At 49.6% G+C, this 22,532-nt stretch overlaps 1 protein-coding gene and 1 long non-coding RNA gene across 2 annotated transcripts in view; one reads left to right on the top strand and one right to left on the bottom strand.

The window, feature by feature from the left end:
• Window positions 1-4,014, top strand: part of LOC138288312 (uncharacterized) — a 29,601-nt gene extending 25,587 nt beyond the window's left edge. Inside the window, exon 2 of the long non-coding RNA XR_011202374.1 lies at window positions 1,447-4,014. This is a non-coding gene — a long non-coding RNA (uncharacterized lncRNA). The remainder of the gene's footprint in view (window positions 1-1,446) is intronic.
• LAMB1 (laminin subunit beta 1) overlaps window positions 1-22,532 on the bottom strand; it is a 728,031-nt gene that overhangs the window by 671,724 nt on the left and 33,775 nt on the right. The window contains exon 2 of the mRNA XM_069229822.1: window positions 16,115-16,177. The gene's annotated coding sequence lies outside the window, so the exon portion shown is untranslated. The remainder of the gene's footprint in view (window positions 1-16,114; window positions 16,178-22,532) is intronic.

The raw sequence follows: 22,532 nt of genomic DNA, 5'->3' as shown, positions 1-22,532 counted from the left end.
CTTACTCCCCGGACCTGCCCATCATGTCCTTAAGGGCTTTACCTCATCGTGGAGACTGGGGCGGCCTCCGGTCCTGGGTGGAAGCTGGGATACAGTCGGTGGGAGCACTGTTTAGGGAGGGAACACTGATGTCATTTGAAGCACTGCGGTCACAATTTAATCTACAGAAGGGACACTTTTTATTATTTGGCTCTGTGGCGGCTAGTATCAGAAAACATTGGTTAACAGGAACTGGGGGGCCCGCAACACAAACAACCTGTACATATTTGGTGACCTCTTCGGGGGCCTTCAGAGCAGTTTCTAACCTTTACAACAGAATTCGGGAGGATATGGCCACACCTTTGTCTCAGCTCAAATCGTCCTGGGAGGTAGACCTGGGCACAGCTATATCCGACGAGGATTGGGAGCGTATGCTTGGTGGTTTCCCTAAGATGACTCGCAATGCCAGATTTAAGCTGATTAATTTTTATGTCCTACATAGGGCTTATCTCACTCCTGAACGGATCAGCAGATACTTTGGGGTGGAGGGATTGGGATGCCCGAGGTGCGGGTTGGACAGGGCTGAATTTGGACATATGTTCTGGAACTGCCCTGTTGGGAAAGGATTTTGGGCAGGGGTGTGTAGACTGGTATCTGGAGCAATGGGAAGAGAAGCCCCTTGCACGATAGGGCAATGTTTGCTAGGGTGGTTTCCACGCACGGCTAAGTACAAAATAACCAACAGATTCAGGGATCTGGCCTTCGTGTTGGCCAAGAGGGAAATAGCGATATCCTGGAAAAAGCCGATTGGACCAAGATTGTCCCAATGGTCCAGAGAGCTAATTAGATGGGCTGGATGTGAGAGCTCTGTCCTTCATAGTGAGGAGAGAATGGGTAGACGGCCCCTGGGGGCGGCACAATCCTGGGATGCAATACTTGATTCCTTTAAAGAAGAAAGCCGGGTTGAACCAGTCCCTCTAAGCGAAGGGCGATAAGATGCCATTTTGAAACTGTCAATAGTCCCAACAAATAGTTGCAGTGCAAGATGACCCAGAGGTGAGATTCTAGGTGTAGGCTATTCGGAGAACCACGTACACGTTAAGAGCAGAGGGCTGACTCCTTCATATCACATCTACACACAAAACGACAATCTAGGCATACTACTAGCATCATCACTGGGGGGAGGGTACAGTTGGGGAGGTAGAGGGATGGGGAGTAGGGTAGATAACATGACAATAGAATGCTAGATAAGTGGGAATGAGTAGGTTGGAGATCACTGGTCTTATGAGTATGTAAAAGTTGTTTTTTAATTTTTTATTGCTATGTACTCACAAGTGTTGAATTTCCTACTTATTGCCGTTAAGAAATGCAATAAAATTTGTTTACAAAAAAAATGAAATACCTTGTGTCCTGATGAATGATTATTTGGCACAGTTAACTGACAATTTGGTTTCTATTAATCAACAGGTTCGAGAAGCACTTCCTGACAGATCTACAGGCGAAGGCCATGAACTCCAACCTGGTGACCAGGTGATGATTAAGTCCTTTGAAAGATCAAGCAGCTTGGAACCAAGGTGGCGAGGCCCAGAACAGGTGCTCCTTGCAACAAGGACAGCAGTTCGAGTGACGAACCGAAAGAATTGGGTTCATAGTACTCACTGCAAGAGAGTGCTACCTACTTTGGTGGAACCTGCTGTGCTGACCGATCATCGAGAGATTTTGACTACGGAGAAAGGCCATGCTATATCACCTGACGAATCTGCGGAGTTCTTCCCGGACCATACAATTTCTGGAGTGTTGTGATATAATTTGAGACCGAGGAAAGACCCCGTAGTGCTGGAGAAAACTGGTTGAGCTACCGCCCTGGGTTAGTGAAACGGAGAGCCAATGTAGCAAGGGGGGGGGGAGCAGCCATGCATTAGAGTAGTGACACCCGTCTTGGCCTGTGGTGAAAAAATCAGCGGCTGCCCAGGGATAAGAGCTCCAATGATTGTTTTTAATTAATTTCTGAAAGGGTCGATTATCACTGTTGCTACAAATGAATAACAAACTGATCATTAGTACTATGGGGTTTGTTGTTGTTTTGGTGGTTATAGCAATAATCACCTGGTTTGTTGAAAAGAAGGCTCCTGCTCGTGAGTTTTTTGTTGCCACTACTCCAGTACCAGAGGATCACTATTACTTTACGCTTCCCTAACAGGAGCAGAAGCACCGTCAATCGTACTTCAATAATACTTTAATTCAGATGTTGCATCATACTCATAATGCTACAAATACTACTAACTGTTGGGTATGTGGAATGATATCTGTGTATCAAAAGAAAGGAGGAACACCTTTCATTCCTCTTCCTTTTTCACACAATGGTTCTTGTCAAGCTTGGTATACGCTTTTGTTTGCATCTGGAAAACGTACAGAAGGCGGACTTCTTTTTCGCCTTAATAAAGTATGCTACCAAGACAAAGATGGGTATCCCCAAGCCAAAGGAACTAAATGGGAATAGGAAGAGTATCAACCGGACAATGTTTCAATACCATATGTCTTCACAAATATAAGAGACTCTGACAAGAAAGAACAATTTGTGATTTCTGTTACAAAAACTAAAGCAGATTTATGTATACGTAGCATTGGGCGAATTCCAGTAGGGATAAGCGATTGTACCTTGATTTTAACTATTGAGGGTGTAAATAATAGTAGTTTTACAGCTTCACATAAAACATATTTTGTTTGTGGTAACTATGGATATTACCAACTACCTGTTGGGTGGTCAGGTGTGTTATGTATCTTTTCTATTACCCCCTGTGTTTTTGGCCCCAGCATCATATCACCGAGATTTTAAACTGTTCAATGACATCATTAAAAATAGATTTAAAAGGACAATAAGTACAAATGAGGTAGACCAAACAGATACTAGCCTGCAACAATATGTTGATTTTAATTTAGGGTTGTTCTCCTTTGTGGGTGCTGCGTTAAACAGTAGGAAAGTGAGACGATTGGCTAGGGTTGTGGAAGCTGTTACCAATCAGGCAGCTCTGGCACTTGGGAATATTACAGAGTAGCTCCAAATTGCGAGGATTGTAGCGCTCCAAAATCGTATGGTACTAGATGTGATATTAGCTGATCGAGGTGGTGCATGTCGCATCATCGGTAGTAGTTGCTGTGTTTTTATTCCAGAGCACTCACCTTCAGTATATGATGCAATATCTAAATTGCATAAAATTGCGGCAGAAATCCACACAGAAACTGGTACTTGGACTTTTTCTGGATGGTTTTGGGCTCTTGTTTCCGCTTGGGACTGGAAACTACTGACTATCCTGTGTGTAATGATTGCAATATTTTTCACATGCTGTATCTGTATTCAGTGTGGTCCAATGTTCTGCTCCATGTGTATTACTGCTTGTATGCCTACCAAAAGAAATATTACAGAAATGAAAGCACAACACATGTTAGATAAGGAAATAGCTGAAATGATGAGCATAAATATACAAGATGAATATTTAGATTATCCCAGAAAGACGAATGTCTTCAGCTAATGCTGAAAGGGTCATCTGTTGTAATTTAATAGCGATTAGATTAAGCATTAGCAGAAGACATCTTGTATTTAGCAACTATTGTGAACATTTGGCGGAATCCAGTTTGTATTCATGGCAGCCATTTTCTCTGCCATGTGCTCGCCATGTGCTCTGTCCTACCATTCTGTTAACTACTCTTGAAAATCTGTCTAGTGACAAGTTATATTTAGCATCTCCCACTTTCGTACATGCCCAGTAAGATCTGCAGCTGTTAGTAATCAGTAACAGACAGTAATGTGTCAACTAGTCCTTGAAAATGTTAGCCCCTCCTATCTGTCGACTGTGCATTTCCATATGACCTTACATGTATGTAAGTCTTGCTTCTATAATTGTACCACCTTCGTTTAGCCCCTGCGTGAGTATAAAAGGACCATGCTCTCTTAGTTCAGTGTGCTACTTCAAACATTACCAAAGGGTGCTGTTTGAACTGTACCACCTCATGAGGTTTAATAAACTTTGTCTTTTATTTCAGTTTCTGTGCCAACTTCTTCCTATATGGTCTGAGGACTTTGTGCAGAGAAGGGCGATCCCTTGCACTAGTAGGCATTGTTGAGGCTTACTTCAACAAGGGGGCATCTCTAAGATGCCCTCTGGGGTGTATCTCACAATAAAATGTACACTGGCATCAGTGTGCATTTATTGTGCTGAGAGGTGCAGGGGTACCAGTTACAAGGGACTTACCTGGATGCCAGGGTGTGCCAATTGTGGAGACAAAGGTACAGGTTAGGGAAAGAACACTGGTGCTGGGGCCTGGTTAGCAGGCCTCAGCACACTTTCAAATCATAACTTGGCATCAGCAAAGGCAAAAAGTCAGGGGGTAACCATGCCAAGGAGGCATTTCCTTACATTGTCGTGCCCTTCTTGTGCTGGCATCACGCTTGCTTGGTCCCCCTTGATCTGCTTCAGGATCCACTCTTTGCTGCGCTTTGCCGCCGCTTCTCTTGCCGCCTTTATGATTTCTTCGATGTTGATCTCGTGGCTTTCGCTGTGGTTTGCCATGTTGGCACTTGGCTTCCTTGCCCTACTTTTAGGTTCTCCTGTAACAGGGTTGTGTCGCCCCAATTGAGCTGTCCCCTGTTACAGTCTCGCTTGCGTAACTCGGGTCGCGTCGCCCAGAGGGCTGTCCCCGGTTTTAGTTGGTGTCTGTGGTTGTAGCCAGGTCGCGTCGCCCTGAGGGCTGTCCCTTGCTACAGTTGTTGCAAAATGTACTTTAAAGGCGTTTGACTGTGCTGTAGGCTTCTTCTCTCTTTGATCTGCTCCCTTCCACTGGTCCAATTATGCCGCCCCTCTCTTATTTAATAAATGTTTTAATCCGGTCCTGTATGCGTGCGGAAAACGCTGGGCTTGTAGGCTGTGCCGCCTAATCAAAACAGAAACGCACGCCGGAGCTGGAAATACCAACGCGCGGCTCCTGTTGCCAAGGAAACACCAAGCGGAGCCGGAAATACCAAACGCGCGGCTCCTGTTGCCAAAGAAACACCAAGCGGAGCCGGAAATACCAAACGCACGGCTCCTGTTGCCAAGGAAACGGCACGCGGTACAGGCGGCGCTCCTTCTGCTGCTTCTTTTTAGGGATGTGTTGGATGGCTTCTATTTTGTTTGCGCCAGCTGATTAAATTGCTGCCCGAGGTCGCGCCGCCCGGAGGCGGTCCCACGTGCAGGGTGACGAGCCGGCGTGTTCCGGCGGCTTCCCCAAGCAGACGCTCTGCGTGTGGCTCTGGCAGGTGAGTCTTTGTTGCCTGGTGGCAGGGCTGAAATTTGTGCAGCGGGAGTCCCCGCTCGCGGTCGCACTCACCGGCAGTAGCGCCTCCCGATTGTGTGGCTCCCCGGTGTCGGCGCTCCTTTGTTGACTGGTGGGAGGGCTGAGGTTTGGGCAGCGGGTGTTCCTGTTCGCGGTCACGCTCACCGGCAGTAACGCCTCCCGTATATGTGAAGTCAGTGCTCCTTCCTCGATGCAAATCCAGAGTCGCGTCACCCGACTGGGCGGTCCCCCGTGTGCAAGGTAGGAGTTAGGTGGTCGTCAGGGTCGTCGGTCCTGTTCTTTGCTCCTCGCGCTGCACGGGCCACCCCAAAGATGAGGGGTTCCGGTCCGGGCAGCCCCATTTTAAGGCTGTCCCCCGGTGCAAACGGGGGGATTTGAAAATTGCCATGGGCCCCCATTGGCCCAACACTTTTGGCGGCCCTCCTCCTTTTCCCCGCTTCTGCTCGGGGTGCAAGCTGTTGGGGGGGGGGGGAGGGGCCGTTACCAGGGGAGACCACTTCCGGTCCCCCCCCGCCATTGTCCTCGCACCACGTTTCAGCATGCTTTATTACTCCGGGCCTCGGCGAGGTTTCCCTCCGGCCCCTCGATCGCCCTTTGGTTGTGGGCCTTCATTTTTTCTCCTCGTTTTGGTTTCATCTCTGCTTCTCCTTTCTATTCCAGTTAAGACGTTTCTGCTTCAGTATTTTCTTCTAATTTCCCTATTTCTTCCTTATTTACTCGTTCTTGTTTTTGACACATCACCCTTTTTGGAACAATTTGGTGTTCCTCTTTTATTCTTTAGCTCCTTTTACTCGGATGTCTCTATAAACGTCGTTGTTCATATTTCATCCTTTTGTTCCTTTCACATCCTGGTACATATTTTTTGTGTTCCATAGTTTTTTTTTTTCTTTTCTGACATTTTGCCTTAGTTTTCTGTAGCCATGTAATTTTAAATTGCGAAGCACACTTTTATTTCCTACCCGGTCCGTTTTTTACTTAGTTTGTCCCGCTGTTTATTTTCTCTATTATTTTCCATTGTTGTATACAAGTGTTTCAACCGCCTTTATCCCAGTTTTATTTTGCTTTTTTTAAATCTCGTCTACCAGGCAACACAAGGTGTCTGTCTGGTTGTAAAGACCCACTGTGGGCTTACCAAGAACTTAAAGATGGTTCCTGTCCATTCCTTACTGTTAGTTAGCTTTATTGTCACCCTCATTTGCTTGCTTCATATTCAATGGCTTGCCTTTCTCTTTTTGTGTTTGTCTCTCTTTTGGAGCCTATCCTCTTTAACATACTTTTAAATGGATGACATATCTCCACTACTCACTTTTATGGAACTACTTTTTAAGGTCAAGCCTGCAAGGGTATGCACAAGCACATGCGTCTCGCTTGCAAAACTGTTGTGTACAGTAAAGGGCTTGGAGCATCTGTCACTTACCATTTGATGGTTTGCGTGGCACTCTTCTTTACAGCCTCGTAATTAGTCACTGCAGGCCAAGCATCATTTCCATTCCTCAATGTGGAGCAGGGACCAAGTACTGATTGATTCAACTCAGTCAGTACCTTTCTGCAGCTCCCAACGTGATTGGGGTACTATTTTGTTCTCATTAACTTCTAGGGCCCTGCAAACAGAAGGCTTCTGACTATCAGAAAAGATGAGGGCCTTCTCATCTGAGGAAGCATCCATTATGGCTATACTGGCAACCCCTGGGTTGGTTAGTGGGTTTGTTTTAGGACAGGCAGAGTCCTTTGGTGCCCTGTCTCCTCACAGTCACAGCACCATGCCTTGGCGGCATCCCATTTCTTACCCTGGTACCCACTTTTATTGGGAGAAGTGACTTGAGTCCCACCCTCTTTGACAGGTTTTTGGGGGCTGAAGGAGTTTCTTTCTTTTTGTCTCTAGGCTTCTCCCCATCTTTCTCTTGGGACTTAGAAGTGTTCTTATTGTTCCCGTCACCCCCACTGTGAGTTTTCTTAACCACCCAGGTGCGAACCCATTTGTCTGCCTTATTTTCCAATTCCTGGGGAGAGGACATATCAGAGTCCACTGAGTATTGGTGCAGTTTGTTAGACACACAGTTATTAAGGATATGCTCCCTCATGATTAGATTTTACAGCCCTTCAAAGTTATACACAATACTACCATGTAGCCAGCCTTCCTGAGCCTTAACTGCACAGTCAACAAACTCTACCCAGACTTGAGAGGACTCCTTCTGAGTTTCCCCAAACCTAATCTTATACACCACAGTTGTGAGCCCAACCCCATCAATCGGAGCCTCCTTCAAGTCTTTGTAGTTGCTTGCATCCTCTTATCTAACTGCCAAAAGTTTGTCTCTGCCTTTGTCTGCAAAGAAGAGCCACAGGATAGCTGCCTACTGCTTCTGTGAGACCTTCTGGACATTACAGGCCCTACCAAGGCCCCCATGCGCACAAGTCACATACAGGACAATGACACTGGGCCCACCTGCTGCTTTAGTGCCCCATACAACTGTCCATAGAGGGGCAGGACCCCATCCACGAGCCGCTCCAAATCTTCCTGGGTGAAGGCTGGGGCCCTATTACATGTCCAGTGTGTATTATGGGGGAAGTGTTAGTGCGTCATGGGTGACATTTGGTGACCTATGGCCACATCAACAGTCTACACAGTCTATGGTGCACAATATAATACCAACTCTCTCCTGTTCCCAGGTACAATGTAAGGTTGAGGAGGAGGAATGCACTGGTGTACAGGCCCCTAATTGACCTTTCCACCCTGGAGGAGCATCATGTCATCCAGACCGATCGCCTGAACCGTGAGACCACCATGGAACTGGTGGCCCAGTTGGAGCCGAATCTGTTGCCTGCCATTTGCCATCCCAATGCCATTCCTCCCACATTGCAGGTGTTGTCAATCCTCCACTACCTTGCCTCAGGCTCCTTACAGATAACAATGGGCCTGGCAGCAGGGATGTCGCAGCCCATGTTTAGCAACATCCTGAGGGATGTACTATGTTCTCTTCTCAAAGTCTGGGCAGCTACATCCAGTTCTCCCAAAGTGCAGAATTGCCCACTGTCAAGGCTGCGTTCTACGGAGTGTCACATGTCCCTCATGTCATTGGGGCCACTGATGGCACCCACATTGCCCGGTGCCACCCAGTAGGAGTGAACAGGTCAATAGGAACCGCAAAAACTTTCATTCGGTTAATGTGCAGGTGGTGTGTTTTGCAGACCAATACATCTCCCAGGTGACGCCAGGTTCCCAGGCTCTGTGCATGATTCCTTCATCCTGTTGAACGGTAGCGTCCCACACATGATGGCATTACTTACGAGGGAGCGGGCCTGGCTCATCGGTATGTACCCCTGCATATGTGTGCCCCTCAGCTCTCTGCACTCTGGTGTCCCTGCCCTATCGCCCTCCCAATCTTAACATGCCTCTTACCTCTGTGCACACAGGTGACTCTGGCTATCCCAACCTGCCCTGGCTCCTGACACCCGTGAGGCATCCAACCTCTGATGCAGAGGATCATTACAATGAGGGCTACGGTCATACCAAACGGGTCATTGAGAGGTGCTTCGGTCTGCTGAAGGCCAGATTCCGGTGTCTGCATATCACCGGGGGTGCCCTGCTCTACAACCCATAGAAGGTGTGCCAGATCATTGTGGCCTGATGCATGCTGTACAATCTGGCCCTGATGCATCACATCCCATGCCTGGATGGAGAGGAAGGGGTAGCTGCACCAGTGGCTGATGAAGAGGACATGGGGAGTGATATAGAGGAGAATGATGAGGATGCAGAAGACTCCAGGGTAGAGCTGATTCGACAGTACTTCTACTGAGATGTAGGTATATTTCAACTGTCTGGTATGTGTCCTCTACAACTGTCTGCCTTGTCCCTGCTACCACCTGTTGTCTGTGACCATTGACGGTATTGGTTGCAACTTTGCCTCTGGGTGGGTTGGGGTGGGTGTCACATGTGCCACTGATTTAGGTAGTCACAGTGTACAGGTCAGGCCTATAGTCAGGCAGCTGTTGTGGTGGTACACTAGTGCCATCAACATGTATGTACAATGTTCCCTGAGCTGCCAGTTCAAGGGCTATGAGTGTGCCACACAGGGTTGTTTCATCTGTGCAGCATCTATCCTGGCAGTCGACATTGGGTGGCAGTGCTACAATGTTGTTGGTGGCAGTGAGTATGGGGTCAGGTGTGACGCTGGGTGATGTGAGGGTGGAACCATTGGGCTGGTATGTGTTGTTTTTGTGCGTTGGTACTGGCCATATGATTGTGGATTTGACTGCCATATCTACCTTGGTGCATTTGTGTTGAGTTGGCATCTGTGACTCCTATAGTGATTGTTGTCTCTGTCTTGATCTACTTTCAGGACATTGTAGTGTTGTACTCTGGTCCCTGCCTGACCTCTTGCCTCCCGTAACACATATCTCCAGCTACTGGTTGCTCCACAATCGTCCTTGCTTCGTTTTGCTCCCCCTCTCTCACCCTCCCATGCATGTGCTGGGCGATGGGTTGCCAGTTGCACATGTATTGGCAGTTCCATTCGTAATCATGACAAATAAAGACGTAAGCAGTAACTGTGCTCAATGGTGTTAATTTGGGAGGGGTAATGAGTGGGGTCATGGCGGGTGAGATAATCGGAGTGGTGAGGCCAGCTGTGGGTAGTCCAGGTCCAGTATGCTGGCCATGGGAAAACAAAGACATGAGAGTGGTCAGTCAGCAGGGGTTTTGTCACACACAAGGTAGAATGTTCAGGAGAGGGTCACTTCCTGGCGGTGGTTGTGGTCTTGGCATCATGTCCGCCTGGATGTCTAGTTGGACGACCTTGCTTGCGTGAGGGTCCCTCAGTTACAGGGGTAGGGGTGTTGGTGTCCTGCAGGTCCTGTGGCAGGGCCTCCATACCACTGGCTGCCGTTGACGTGGAGGGCTTTGATGGGATGTGGCCAGTGGAAGGGGCCTGCTGCTAGGTGGTGGACTCACAAATGATGGTGGTCAGGTCCTTGAGCACCCGTTATGGAGGCCATGGTGGCATTGTGGGCCTGCCACTGTTGCATGGGCTCCTGATGCTATTCCCCCTGCAGCTTCTGGGTCTCCTGCACGGTAGTGAGGATCTGGGCCACTGTGTCATTTGTCTGCTGGTATACACCCAGGACTCGGTTGAGGGCATCCTGGGCAGTCAGTTGGTGTGGCAGCCTGAACCTTGGACCATGGTTCCCCTCCCACTGCCCCTGGCCCCCTGTGCCCCTGGCACCGTGTGCCCACCCCCAGTAGCAGCAGGGCCTTCATTGTTTGGGGTGTGTGCCTTTGACTCTGGCCCTGTACTATGGGGCACATCTCTGATTGTGAGGTCCCTGGGGCACAGGTTTGGGGTTCAGGGGTTGGCTCTGATATTGTTGGCATTGGGTGTGTCAAGGGTGGGTCTGCTGTTGGTGGACTGTCCAGTGGCCCCAGATTGGCTAGGGAAATCGTCCCCATCCAGACAACCAGTGGGGCCTTCAAACTGGGGAGGGCTGTCTGAGCCTGGCATCCTCTGCAGGGTGGCAGTGGCAGGGGTACCTGTGGATGGAAATGCTAGATATTAGTTGTGTTACTGTAGTTTTATGTCCCTGTTGTGATGCATGCAGTGGCTCAACTTGCTTTCCAGTGATGGCAATGACAGCTGCTACACTGCAGACATTGATTTGGTGTAGAGGTTTGTGGCATGGTTTCCATGTGGCATGAGGGGTTGTGGATGGTAGTTGGCATTGCTGCCATTGCCATGTGTTGGGACAAAGTCGTGGCAGCCAGTAGGTGTGGGCTGTGGTATGGTTGTCCATGCAGATGTTCCATTGTGCAGTGGGTCTGTGGTGTGTTGCTGTGTGCGTTTTGCTGGATTGTGGGAGCTGTGGTTATTCACATTGTGGTTGTCATCTGTACATTGGGAGTGAGTGAGTAGGGATGGTGGGAGAGGGGTGGTGTGGCATGCAGAGGAAGGGTGTGGTGTGTTTGGTTCGGGTGCAGTGGGGTGGGTTGTAGTAGGCTGGAGGGTGGTGGGTGGTGGGGAGGCATGCTGGGCAGGGGTAGGTGGTGCATGGGGGGTATTGTTGACTTACCAGAGTCAAGCCCTCCGCTGATGTCCAGGACCTTCTCCTCCCAGGATGTTAACTGAAGGGGAGGAGGTGGGGGCCCACTGCCAGTCATGTTGATGGCTATCTGATGCCTGGACGCCATAGAACGGACCTTCTCCTTGAGGTCCTTCCACCACTTCCTGATGTCCTCCCTTGTGCGTGTGTAGGTGCCAACTGTGTTAACCCCGTCGACAATCCTCTGGCATAACCCCGTTTTCCTGCATATCGATGTTTGCTGTACCTAGACTCCCATGAGCTGTGGCTCTACTCTGATGATCTCGTCCACCATGACCTGCAACTCATTGTCAGTGAACAGTGGGTGCTTCTGGCGTGACATGTTGTGGGGTGGGTATGTGGTGTGCGTGTAGGGTGCAGTGCAGTGCAGGGTGTGTGGTGATGTGAGGGTGTTTGGCTATGGCTGCTGGTGGGCTGTGGTGGTAATTTGTACAATGTGTGCTGTGTGATTGTTATTGTTGTGTTTGGGGTGTGCTTCGTGTCGAGTGTGTCTGTGGCTGCTTGTAGTTGTTGCTAGGGATTGTGTGTGTGTGTGTGTAGGTTTTATATGGTGGCGTGTGTGGTGGTGTGTGTACGAGTTTCAGGTGTAGCCAATGTGGTGTTGGCTACGTTTGGTGGTGCCTTTTTGTACCTCCGTGGTGCGAACCACCAGCGGTTTACCACCGTGCATGTACAGCTGTGCTGGAGGTTGCCTGTAAATATGACGGTCAGAATGGTGTCGGCGTGGTGGGGCCAGCAGTTGATCAGTCACTCTTTCACTGTGGGTTGTCCTGGTGGTGTTGGTTTTGTGTCTGTTTTTGGGCGGTTTGTGTTTTGTGACTCGTAATCCGGTGACCGCTATACCGCCTACACTAGCAGTACAGTGCCGCCATTTTGCATGGTGGTTTTGCCCGAAGACCACCAAACTCGTAAGGAGGGCCAAAGTGTTAGAGTAGTGTATGTAGTATACCTCCCTACTCTAAAGTTTTACACTTTTACAAAGTTTGGAGGAAGGGCTATGCTACACCCCTGACTACCCAAGCAAAACGTTTAGAAGTGCCTGAAGTTACTAGCACAGTATGTACCCAACTGTCAGTAGTGATCTTTCTTATTGAAAGTCACTGATGACGAAGTGGTAAAGCTAATGCAAGTGTTTTATCCCACCGCTGTACCACCAATGTAGGAGGTTGGCTCAGTTTATGGTGTACACCTATGGTGTGGCACTCTATAGTGAGTCCAGGCAACCCTTAGTATTAGTGTTTAGGTGTCCAGATAGCAAAAGCTCTCTAGGGGTAACTGTGCTGAGCAGCAAAAGCTTATCTAGGAGGAGTGTAAAGCATTTGCAGTACCACAGTAGCCAGTCAGTAACTTTCACACAAGAAAGAACCACACTAGGGCGCATATTTATACTCCGTTTGCGCCGAATTTGCGTCGTTTTTTTCGACGCAAATTCGACGCAAAACTAACTCCATATTTATACTTTGGCGTTAGACGCGTCTAGCGCCAAAGTCCATGGAATTAGCGTAATTTTTTTGCGTGAACACCTTCCTTGCGTTAATGATATGCAAGGTAGGCGTTCCCGTCTTAAAAAATGACTGCGATGCTATTGCGTCGTATTTATACTCCCGGGCAAAAATGACGCCCGGGAGTGGGCGGGTCTAAAAAACCCGCATTTGCGCCGGATTTTAGCGCCTGGGTCAGGGCAGGCGTTAAGGGACCTGTGGGCTCAGAATGAGCCCAGAGGTGCCCTCCCCTGCCCCCAGGGACACCCCCTGCCACCCTTGCCCACCCCAGGAGGACACCCAAGGCTGGAGGGACCCACCCCAGGGACATTAAGGTAAGTCCAGGTAAGTATTTTTTTTAAAAACAATTTGTGGCATAGGGGGGCCTGATTTGTGCCCCCCTACATGCCACTATGCCCAATGATCATGCCCAGGGGACAGAAGTCCCCTGTGCATGGCCATTGGGCAAGGGGGCATGACTCCTGTCTTTGCTAAGACAGGAGTCATTTCAATGGGGGATGGGCGTCGTAAAAAAATGGCGCAAATCGGGTTAAGACGATTTTTTTGCCTCAGCCTGACTTGCCCCATTTGTGGACGCCCAAACGACATTTTTCCCTACGCCGGCGCTGCCTGGTGTACGTGGTTTTTTTTCACGCACACCAGGCAGCGCCGGTCGGCTAACGCCGGCTAACGCCATTCAATAAATACGGCGCCCGCATGGTGCTTCAGAATGGCGTTAGCCGGCGCTAATTTTTTTGGCGCAAAACTGCGTTAGCGCAGTTTTGCGTCAAAAAGTATAAATATGGCCCTAGGTGTTGCAAAAATAATTAATTCTTTATTACAGCACTAATGCTTTACGAACATTGGAATATACACTGAGAAGCAAACAGGAATGGCATAGAAATACATGGGGCCCTATGGGGGGACCAAACCATATACTAAGAAAGTGGTCTAAGAATGGAGGTGCCCAACCAAGGTAAGTGTGTTAGAATTCCAGGGGCTGGAGGAGTAAGAAATCACCAGAGGTAAGTACCAGAAGTCCCACAGGCGCCCGAGTTGGGCGTTGTTATAGTGCTTCATGTCCGTAGGCTAACACAGGAGTGTCACAGTGGATTTTTATGGATTCAGGACCATTTCCAGTGGACCCCAAGGAAACCAGTTGGCACAAAGAAGGTTGGAAAGAGCCCCTATGTGTGGATACCCAGAAGACCAGAGTACCTACACCAGGGAGTCTGGAGGCTTAGGGATGAAGTGGCATCGGAAACCCTCATTGGAGTCAATGGAAGCCTTGGTTATCCAGCTGCTGTCACGACCCGTGGACTAGGCCGGGGGAACCCAAGCGTGGATTCAGGACATGAAGAACCTGAAAAAGTAAGGTGACCGTGTCCAAACCACTTGGAGATGTCCAGGCGGTGCAAAAAGGCAATGCCCACCCTTTTGGAGGTTAAGTTCCTGCAGGATGGGGAAGGGCGAAGTCCAGGGGAATGTAAGAGATCCTTGGAGTCAGCCACAAGCTGTCCCACGTTGGGCACCGGACTGCAGGAGGATCAGTAGCCGGCAGGCCCACCAACAAGATGTGGCAAATGCAAATAGCTGATGTAAGGAATATTGAAGGTTTTGGAGAACCAGCAATGTCCTAGTGACTCGACCCTGAGAAGGGAGTCAGAGCAGTCATAAAGCAGGAAGAAAAGCCAGCCGGAGTCAGAGGAGCCCCCAGAAGGGACCCACTGACAGCAGGCACATGGCAACACACAGAGAGGCCTTAACAGCACAAAAACAGGAGTTCCACATCACAGGAGCTGCAGAGCGGAAGCTGATCTTAGAGTTGTAGAGTGCTGGGGTCTGGGGCTTCTTGGAGCTCAAAGATCTCTTAGAGGAAGAGCCAACATGCCTTGGCAAGAGCACCAGTCATGGTAAAAAGGAGTTCCATTTCAGTGGCTGGAGCAGGGATCTACAGTCTCCCAAGCTGGTCAGCAGACAAGTTGGACCCAAGGAGGACCACAGAACCACCACCTGTGAATAGAGCCTTTTCGTTGTATGTGGAACAGCAGGATCCACCAGCCAGTCGTCTTCATCTTGAGGTGCCTGCACATGCAGGGGAGTGACTCCTTCACTCCAAGGGAGATTCCTTCTTGTTTCTTGGATGCAGAAATCTTACAGTAGCTGGAGAAACAATGTTGCAGTCGGAGCCCTCCCAATTGGATACAGCATTGTTTCAATTCCAAAAGCGGGACAATAGCGGTTTCGGAGGCTAGGAGCAGAAGATGTCTTGCAGAGAGTTCCTTGAAGAGTCTTGCTTGGGAATATGAGAACCCACCCTTGGGGGAGCCCTTAGGTAACCCTAAAAAGGGGTTGGTCACTCTCTTTAGTGACCCATCTATCAGAGGGGGTCAGGGACGTCATCTATGTGGCCTAAACAGTCAGATGCCCCCAGGGGCCTATGCTCACCTTCTTTCCAAGATGGCAGAATCAACCATCCACCTGATAGTTCTAGGCACCTCCCTAGGGTAGGAGCTGAACAGGGGGGTGTTCACTCCCCTGTCCTCTGTGTTTTCGTGCCAGAGTGAGAACCAACGGATCCTGAACTGGTTCAAACATGATTATGCAAGGAGTGCACCAAATGAGTCCTTCAAAGCAGTCTGGTGGTGCTCAGAGGCCACCCTCCTCCCCAACCCAGAGACACTTATTTCAAAAGGAGAGGTGGTCACACCTCCCTATTGCAGGAAATCCTTTGTTCTGTCTTCCCCTGCTTGAATTAGGCTCATCAGCAGGAGGGCATAAAGTGTCTGGAATCTGCAGCAGCGTGGGATGGCAACCAGCCCCCGTACGGCTGCAAAGGCAGAACTAGGAATCTCAAAAGAACCCCCGAAGTACATAGGATCATGCAACCAGCACTGGAATTGGTGTAGTTGCATGATTCCAACATGTCTGATATCAAACATGATCTTATGCGATTCATCAGGACCTAAGTACATACCTAATCCTTTAAACAATGGATAATCCCTAAAATAAAGAAATCAAAACCTTAGAAAATTTGGAAAGAAAGAAACCAAGGTTAAAACATAACATAATTCTCAAGGACAATGTATTCACAATATCCTATGTTGTGAAACCCCATACGTAGGTGAGGGACCCCAAAAGTGCCATGTGACGAAGAAAAGTTATATAATGATAACATTATTGAAAATGTGCAAAAGCCAACTTGGCAATGAAAAGAGTTCCACATTGCTTACCCTCCAAAAACTAATGGTAGGGCCTCATCGGGGTGGTACCAGGCTCTAAAAATCCACTATGGTCTATTTATACAAACAGAAAACACAAACATAACTGTTACATATGATAGTCATAAAATTTGTTTGCGCAACACATTAATTATGACCACAAAAGATAGAGTGAGTTATTCAAGATAAAACTCCTTTTTGAAAATAATAGTACCAGACCTCATATTATGTCAGGTAAATTGCATCAGATTGAATAAATCATAAAGGAAGCAATCACATTATAGAGGTAACGACCATCTTATTGATGACATAAGCATTAGTTTAGACAAAAATCCATATGGTATTGCACAGGCATTTATGAAAAAAGAAAGTTCCGTATTGAGACACACATCAAAGAACGAAAGGAAAAAATGCAAAAGTGGCACAAGACAAAACTATCATAAGTATTATAAGGAAAGAACTCAACAGTGCGTTATAGTTATAGATAGTTCGAAAAAATCGACGCAGATGAAATGCTGGTCTACATGCCAAAACTACACAAAATCCGTAGGCGGTATAAATTTAGGAACGCGCGCCATTTTTTAACGCGTTCATAGCCACGAAAAAAGGCTGTGCTGAAAAGGAGTGAGCGCGTGAGTGTTACAATGCGTCTCACTAATTTGACAGGGAGAAATGGGAGAGTGCGCAAATTCAATAGCGCGTTTCTCCTAATAATACGGCGCCCAAGCGCCCAGAGGCATTCTCCTAGGTGGCCACATGCAAACGCGGGCACACACGCGTAACATCAAAGAAACATGGCTAGTGCTACTAGACCATGTAGCAACGAGACTCTAGAAATAAAAGTCGAGAGTTTTAACAATAAAGGGGGCACTTACTTCTGTAGAAGTCGAGCAATGCACGACCACTTTCAGCCATTGACTAGGGCCAGTGTTGTCAAGGGGCCGGTTTGTCGTAGGTCTCGTATGGACAACTAGGTCCTTAATGTTAGGGGTTCTCTTGAAGGCAAATAGAGGGCGTTCTAATGTAGCGCCTGCACTAGTGAGGATGGGCCAGAGCCTACGGACAATCCCTTTTATTTGATTACTAAGAGGGGTGAACGTGGTTACACAGGTTAATCTCGGTTGTTGTGTACGAATATTGTTAGTCAATAATATTTCCCTAGGGATGTTGCTGGCCCTTTTCTTTGCCTGTCGAATATTAGATACAGGATAGTTACGTTCACAAAGTTTCCGACATAAAGTGTTAGCTTGTGTGTGGAAATCATTTTTATCTGAACAGTTACGTCGTATCCTCAGGAATTGCCCAAAAGGTAAATTATCTCGCAGGGCTTTTGGATGATAACTGTTGTAAAGTAAAAGACTGTTTCTATCCGTGGGTTTATGGTATACGGACGAGTTAAGATATCCATCTCTGAGTGTGATTTGTAGGTCAAGAAAGGATACTTCCTTGTCAGAGATGGTGGAGCTGAAACGAAGGTGGGTATCCAAAGTGTTGACCCACTGGGTGAAGGCAATAGCACGATCCATATCGCCCTTCCAAATCACTAGGATATCATCTATATATCGGCGCCACAGTTTGATGTTGGAAAAGAAAGGTTGGTCAGGAGTCAAAATGTGGCGTTGCTCGAAGGTAAACATATATAGGCAGGCCAGGCTAGGTGCGAAAGTGCTCCCCATAGATGTACCTTGTATCTGATGAAAGAGGTTTTTCTCAAATTGAAAAAAGTTCTCTTGGAGAGCCACACCTGCACATTGCATAATAAAGCTCACAGGGGTGTTATAGATCCAAGTGTCTGTTAGGAGTATCTCCTCCACAGCGGCGAGTGTGGCCTCTTGCGGAATATTAGTATATAGAGCCTCTACATCTAGACATATTAATATGTCTGTAGTACCTGCTTCATTGATGTCATTTAATAAAACCAATGTGTCTTTTGTGTTCTTCAAAAAGGTAGATGTTTTCTGGACAATGGGTTGTAGGAAGAAGTCACAAAATTTAGACAGGGGCTCTAAAAGTGAATCAATCCCAGACACTATGGGGCGTCCCGGGGGAGGAAGACCCTTATGGATTTTATGGAGGCAATAAAAGTATGGAATCCTAGGATTTTTTGTATCAAGGAATTCCGCTTCTTGTTGAGTAATCCATCCGGCTGCTTCTGCTTCCATTATCATGCCGCGAATCTTGCGTTGTAAGCACGGAGTCGGATCGGTAGAGATAGGGCGATAGTAGGATGTTTTAGGAAGTTTGTATGGTACTCCTAAATGTTGATGACTTGTAACTCAGGCTCAGACATGTCCAAGTGAAGAACATTGCAGCCTGGATGAAGGACAACTGTCTGAAGCTCACCACAGACAAGACAAAAGTGCTGATCTTTGGCAACCATACCTCCCTCTGGAATGACACCTGGTGGCCTGTGGAACTCAGACCCTCCCCCATACCAAAAGACAATGCCCGCAACCTAGGAATGACCTGGACAGCAAAGTCACCTTGAAACAACAGATCAACACTGTCTCCTCTGCCAGCTTCCACACTCTTAGCATGCTTGGAAGAATCTTCAAATGGCTCCCTACAAGCACCAGAAAAACATTCACACAAACCCTAATCACCAGCTGCCTGGACTACAGCAGCGCACGGTACACACGAACCACCACCAAACTTATGAGAAGGCTCCAGACAATACAGAATTCTGCTGCCAAACTGATCCGCATGCTGCCCAAATGGTCCAACATCACCTATCATCTAAGGAACCTCCACCGGCTCCCTGTCTAGAAAAGATGCCAATTCAAACTACTGACACACATCTACAAAGCCCTCGATGACCAAGGATCAGCATACCTGAACCACTGCCTGAACGTCCACCAACCATCCAGAAACCTTTACTCCACCTCCCTTGCTCTGGGACAGACTCCTCGCATTCGCAGTAGCCACAGCAGAGGATGCACCTTCTCTCACCTCGCGGTCAAGTCCTGGAATGCCCTCCCCCTCCATTATCCAAACATCACCCTCGGTGACTGACTTCAGAAAGAGAATCAAGACCTGGCTCTTCGAATAAGCCTAGCAGCCTAGCACCTGGATAACCTTACGCGTGATAAGCCGCACTTTGCAAGTACTGATTGATTGATTGATAGTTCGGGGGCAATACTCTCTTACGATGAAAGGAAATGATGTAGCTTCATGACCTAGATGTTGCTTGTAGGAAGTTGGCTCTGTATGCACTATTTCAAAGTAAGGAATAGTATGCACAGAGTCCAAGGGTTCCCCTTAGAGGTAAGATAGTGGCAAAAAGAGATAATACCAATGCTCTATTTTGTGGTAGTGTGGTCGAGCAGTAGGCTAATCAAAGGAGTAGTGTTAAGCATTTGTTGTACATACACACAGGCAATAAATGAGGAACACACACTTTCTTAGTTTATTTTAAGAACCACAGGTTCAAATTCTACATGTAATATCTCATTTGAAAGGTATTGCAGGTAAGTACTTTAGGAACTTTGAATAATTATAGTAGCATATATACTTTTTACATAAAACACAAATAGCTGTTTTAAAAGTGGACACTTAGGGGGTCATTCTAACCCTGGCGGTCGGTGATAAAGCGGCGGCCAACCCGCCAACAGGCAGGCGGTCCAAAAAATTGAATTCTGACCCTGGCGGGAACCGCCAACACAGCCCGCCACATTAACACTCCGACCGCCACGGCGGGACCGACAAACAGTGCGGCGGTCACCGCCAACAGGCAGGCGGCAGACAATGTACCGCCCACCCTATCACAACTCACCAATCCGCCACCTTTTCCGGGGCGGGAGCCCCGCCGATAAAAACACGGGCGAAACAGACTACGAACGGGAAAACGCTCACCTATACACACTCCACGAGGAAGGAGGACAGCATGGAGCCCGAATTACACATCCTACCCGCTATTGTCTACCTGCTCATCTACCAGGAGTACGAACGCCGGCGCAGACGACAATGGTGAGTACTGCACCTACGACACAGGGGAGGGGGGAGGAGGAAAGCTTACGGGCACACACATACGCGATACACCCACCCCCCAACCCACCCCCCCAATACCTACACACCAATGCAGAGCAACAAGTCAGAGTGACACCCCCCAAACCCCCTGGAAGAATGCAAAGACATAATTCAAATGAAGTTTAAAATTTATGTATAAAATAGGTTCATTGAAGTCATGGTAAATATGCCATATGAAATATATAAAAGAAATAATGAACATAGTGCAAAGTATAAACATAGTCAATAAGTCCTGCACAGTCCGTTCAATATCCATAGTCCGTGGGCCAATGTGTACAAACACATGAGCAAAGCCCACACAGGAGACCGGATACCATTGGAGAGAACACTGCAGGGGCATCAGATGATAAAACAACAGGCACCTCAGGGGGAAGGGAAAGGGGGGCACCTCAGCCACATGAGTCCACGACGCCAGATCCACGAGGGGCCTCCATGCCCACTGTACCATCCTGGGGAGTGCAAAGCCACAGTCCATCAGATGGATAACCGACTCCACTGGTATTGGAGGAGGCATGGTGCCCAGAGTGCTTCGTGAACACCTGCTCGACACAGAACCGGCACTGTCAATGGACCAGCGGTGCTTGAGACGGCGGTGCCAAGCGGAGCGGTGCTTGAGACGGCAGTGCCCAGCGGAGCGGTGCTTGAGAGGAAGGCCCCAGCAGAGCGGTGCTTGAGATGAAGGGCCCAGCGGAGCGGTGCTTGACAGGAAGGGCCCAGCGGAGCGGTGCTTGAGACGGCGGTGCCCAGCGGAGCGGTGCTTGAGATGAAGGGCCCAGCTGAGCGGTGCTTGAGATGAAGGGCCCAGCGGAGCGGTGCTTGAGATGAAGGGTCCAGCGGAGCGGTGCTTGAGATGAAGGGCCCAGCGGAGCGGTGCTTGAGATGAAGGGCCCAGCGGAGCGGTGCTTGAGATGAAGGGCCCAGCGGAGCGGTGCTTGAGATGAAGGCCCCAGCGGAGCGGTGCTCGACAGGAAGGCCCCAGCGGAGCGGTGCTTGACAGGAAGGGCCCAGCGGAGCGGTGCTTGAGATGAAGGGCCCAGCGGAGCGGTGCTTGAGATGAAGGGCCCAGCGGAGCGGTGCTTGAGATGGCGGTGCCCAGCGGAGCGGTGCTTGAGATGGCGGTGCCCAGCGGAGCGGTGCTTGAGATGGCGGTGCCCAGCGGAGCGGTGCTTGAGATGAAGGGCCCAGCGGAGCGGTGCTTGAGATGAAGGGCCCAGCGGAGCGGTGCTTGAGACAGCGGTGCCCAGCGGAGCGGTGCTTGAGATGAAGGGCCCAGCGGAGCGGTGCTTGAGATGAAGGGCCCAGCGGAGCGGTGCTTGAGATGAAGGGCCCAGCGGAGCGGTGCTTGAGATGAAGGGCCCAGCGGAGCGGTGCTTGACAGGAAGGGCCCAGCGGAGCGGTGCTTGAGATGGCTGTGCCCTCTTCAGCGGTGCTCTTCACGGCGGGGCCCTGTTCAGCGGTGCCTGTCTTGGCGGGGCCCTGTTCAGCGGTGCCTGTCTTGGCGGGGCCCTGTTCAGCGGTGCCTGTCTTGGCGGGGCCCTCTTCAGCGGTGCTCCTCATGGCAGGGCCCTGTTCAGCGGTGCCTGTCTTGGCGGGGCCCTCTTCAGCGGTGCTCTTCACGGCGGGGCCCTGTTCAGCGGTGCTTGTCTTGGCGGGGCCCTGTTCAGCGGTGCCTGTCTTGGCGGGGCCCTCTTCAGCGGTGCTCCTCACGGCGGGGCCCTGTCCAGCGGTGCCTGTCTTGGCGGGGCCCTCTTCAGCGGTGCTCTTCACGGCGGGGCCCTCTTCAGCGGTGCTCTTCACGGCAGGGCCCTGTTCAGCGGTGCCTGTCTTGGCGGGGCCCTCTTCAGCGGTGCTTTTCACGGCGGGGCCCTGTTCAGCGGTGCCTGTCTTGGCGGGGCCCTCTTCAGCGGTGCTTGTCCTGTCTTTCAAGGGAGCCAGACCTGGCCAAGACTCCCCGCTTAGTCGCCCTCCGACCTTGCGGTAGCGGGGCCCTCCTGTGATGGAGCCTTGTGCCCCTGGGTGTCGTTCGTCACACCCGGTATGGGGCTGGTGGGGCCCTCCTGGTGCGCTCGGCTGCTGCATGTCTTCTCCGCCCTGCTGCCCTTGCCCTCCTTCGCTGCAGCTCTCTGGCCCTTGCCTCCCTTAGATGATGTGGCAGGTGACGTGGCAAGGCCACTCTCCCTGGTGGCAGCCGTCTCAGGCTTTTTGCGCCGGCCCTTAATCTTTCTTGTCCTCTTCCCAGGGGGTGGGCTGGCTGTCCCCTTGCTGCTGGCCGATGTTCCTTCCCTAGGATCTGGTGGACTCCAATAGCCCTGCACTATGGTGATACCAGATGCAGGGCTGGTGGTGGCTGAGGTGCTCTTTGGACTCTTACCATATGGAGGGGGTGGGTCAGGTGATGCAAAGA

This window comes from Pleurodeles waltl, chromosome 4_1 (assembly GCF_031143425.1).
Source record: "Pleurodeles waltl isolate 20211129_DDA chromosome 4_1, aPleWal1.hap1.20221129, whole genome shotgun sequence".
NCBI lineage: Eukaryota > Metazoa > Chordata > Amphibia > Caudata > Salamandridae > Pleurodeles > Pleurodeles waltl.
The sequence above is the reverse complement of the archived record's forward strand: the minus strand, read 5'-3'. Positions and strand labels throughout refer to the sequence as shown.